Here is a 3422-nt window from a genome sequence, read left to right as displayed (position 1 = left end):
GCATGAATACTAGTCATAAAAAACCAAGGAAAACTCATCAACAACCTGTGTTATGAAGATGACAAAACCTTACTTGCTGAAAGCAGGGAGGAAGTGAGGTGCTGGCTGCAGAAGATTAAAAGAATACAGCTTTCACTATGGATCACATTTTAAGGTCAAAAGAACCCAAAAATCTTCACCATTGAGGCAATAGAGAGGATCATGATAGATAAAGAAAAAAAATGAAATTGTCAAAGATTTCATTTTATTGGATAATCCACAATCAACACCCATACTACTAGCAGTCAAAAGATCAGAAGTATAACAATAGGAAAGAATGATATAGGGACCTCTCCAAATCCTGAAGAGCAATGATATCAGTTTGACAACTAAGGTGCACCTACTTGAAACCACAGTATTTCCAATCACCTACTTTGTATCTGAGAGCCACGGAATGGATGATGCTGACTGAAGAAGAATCAATGCCTTTGAGTTGTGGTACTGGAGAAGATTATCCCATGAGTGCCCAAAGAACAAACAGATATGTCTTTGAGAAAGTGCGACCAGAGTGCTCCTTGGAGTCAAGGATAAGGAAGCCTTTTCTCATATACTTTGGACATGTTGCTGCTGTTGTATGCCGTTGAACCTTTAACAGACCCATAGCTGACCCTCCAGTGGGTTTTCATAGACAGTAAATCACATGGGAGGTTATTGCTCATCTAGCTCCCACAGAACAGCTGGTAGATTCGAACAGTGTGACTCTGGGATGACCACTAAGATAGTTCTTGGAAAGGAACATGCTTGGAAAGATGAGAGGTTAGCAAAGGAGAAGGATACTGTCAATAAGACAGATGGATTTAGTGTCTTGATGGGACAAGACAGGACAGGCTTCAGGTCAGTTGTTCATAGGGTCACTTTTAGTTGTATGTGAATTGAGGACACCTAACAATGACTAAAACAGCAAAATAACTTCAGAGTGTATATATTTTCAATTTAAGTAAAAGAAGTAGTGTAAAAAAAATGTAGGCCATGTACTTCTATTTCAAATTTAAGTCTATCTCAGATAGAGTTATTTTTTCCATAATATTGAAACAAACTTTGATTTGTGTAAAGGATAGAGATTTTAAAGGAAGTAGTTTTTCCCTCTTTATTTAATTTTCAAGAGTTTCTCATCATTCATGTTCACATATAAAAGTCTATGGTAATAAGGTAATACTAAAACACTGTTCTAAAACCAAAATAAAGCTGTTTCTCTCCATTAACTTCACATTCTTAAGATAACTGATATTACATGCAAGCAAGATTCTGCTGAAGATTTATCCAAAAATGACTGGAACAGCACATCAACAGATAACTGCCTAAATTGAATGCTGGATTTAGTGGCAATAGGGATATTATAGCTAATGTCAGATGGATCTTGGCTGAAAGCAGAGAGTACGAGAGGAATGTCTGTGTTTCACTGGCTGTGAAGGCATTTGACTATGTGGATTACAACACACTGTGACTGACTGAGAAGAATGGGAATCCCAGAACACTTGATTGTGCTTATGGGAAACCTATGCTTAGACCTAGAGGCAGTCGTCAGAACAGAGCAAGTAAACACTGCATGGTTCAAAATTGGGAAGGGTGTGCACCAAGGATGTGTTCTATCTCCACATCTTTTCAATCTCTATGTGGAACAGATTATTTGGGAGGCTGGGTTCTATGAAGAGAAGTGTGGAATAAGGATTGGAGGTAGACTCATCAACAATCTCCGTTATGCAGATGACACAACCCTGCTTGCTGAAACTGAAGAGGACCTGAAGTATTTGCTGCAGAACGTCAAGAACTGCAGCCTTCATTATGGATTGACACTCAACATCAAGAAAAGAAAGATTCTCACAACTGGGCCCATTGGCAGCATCATGATAGATGGTGAAGGGACTGAGATGATTGAAAGCTTCAGTTTGCTTGGTTCTACACTTTTAGTACCAGCATCCAGGACATTAAAAGATGAATTGCATTGGGCAAGTCTTCTGTCAGAGACCTCTCCAAGGTACTGAGGAACAACAATGTCAGTCTGGAGACTAAAGTGCACCTGATACAGCCCATGGTCTTTGCAATTCACTTGCTATGCATCGGAGAACTGGACAATGACTAGGGAAGACAATAGAAGAGTTGATGACATTGAGCTGTGGTGCTGCAGGAGAATATTGAGCATACTATGGACCATTAGGAGAACAAACAATTTCGTTCTGCTGAGTGTGAAGCCAGGCTGCTCCTTGGAGGCAAGGATTCTGAAGCTCCGTCTGACATATTTTGAACATGTTGCAAGGCGGGATCAGTCCTTGGAGAGGGACATCCTGCTTGGAAGGGTGGAGGAACAGCGCAGGAGAGGAAAACTCTAGATTAGATGGATTGATTCCGTCATTGGTGTAATAGGGATAGGCTGTTGGAGACAGTAAGGTTGGCAAGGCATAGAGCAGGGTTTAGGGCTTTTGTACATAGTATTACTATGAATTTCAGGCAACTCAACAGCACATAACAACACCATAATTAATAGTGTGAATTGATATTGGGATGTTTAAATATTTACCACTTCAAAGTATAATAAAAAAATATGGATAGCAGAACAATAAACAACAAAGGGAGAAGCCAATTCATTATGTCTTGTTCTATAAAATGAAACCAGAAACTACAAATTGAAAATACACATTTCCTAAGTATTTGAAAAAAAAATCTTTTTAGTTGTGACAAGCTGTAAAGTAGTTTTACGCAAGGAGAGATATCAGTTCTTTAATTTTGTGAGCATAAGGAAAATATACAAATACATTTTAAGTTATTGCTGCAAAGTTGGAACCGACTCATCCCTAAACCATGAGAAAAATCTTCAAAATCCTTAAATCACTAGGGAGGCAATTCTTCTCTCTCTTGCTGAGAAATTGATGGATTTGGAGGTCTGTAGAGGTGCGACATTTAGCTTAGAAGCCTAACTTCCTACAGAGTTTAACCTTATTGTTGTTGCTAAGTATCATCTAGTTGTCCCTCCAGCGGGTTTTCAGAGGTAGTAAATTACATGAGAGGAGAACATCATTTTTCTCCCACGAAATAGCTGGTGGATTTGAAGAGAATGTCTTCAGGTTGAGTGTCTAGATCCTTATCACTAGGCCACCAAAGCTTCCTAAAGGTAAATTAAGGCAACAGAAAATAATGATAAAATCATCAATAACATGCATTATACAGATGACACTACCTTGTTTGCTGAAAGTAAGGAGGACTTGAAATAATTGTTGCCTAAAATCAAGGAATGAAGCCTTTGGTATGGATTGCATTTCAATATCAAGAAAACAAAGATTCTTACCTCTGGACTGATAGACAACATCATGATGAATGGAGATTGAAATTGTCAATGGCTTCATCTTGTTTGGACCCACAATTAACAAACTTCTTACCAGTAGTCAGGA

The sequence above is a fragment of the Elephantulus edwardii genome, unplaced genomic scaffold, assembly GCF_000299155.1.
Source record: "Elephantulus edwardii isolate Elephantulus edwardi_28Jun2011 unplaced genomic scaffold, EleEdw1.0 scaffold00046, whole genome shotgun sequence".
In the NCBI taxonomy this organism is placed as follows: Eukaryota; Metazoa; Chordata; class Mammalia; order Macroscelidea; family Macroscelididae; genus Elephantulus; species Elephantulus edwardii.
This window is presented reverse-complemented; position numbering follows the sequence as displayed.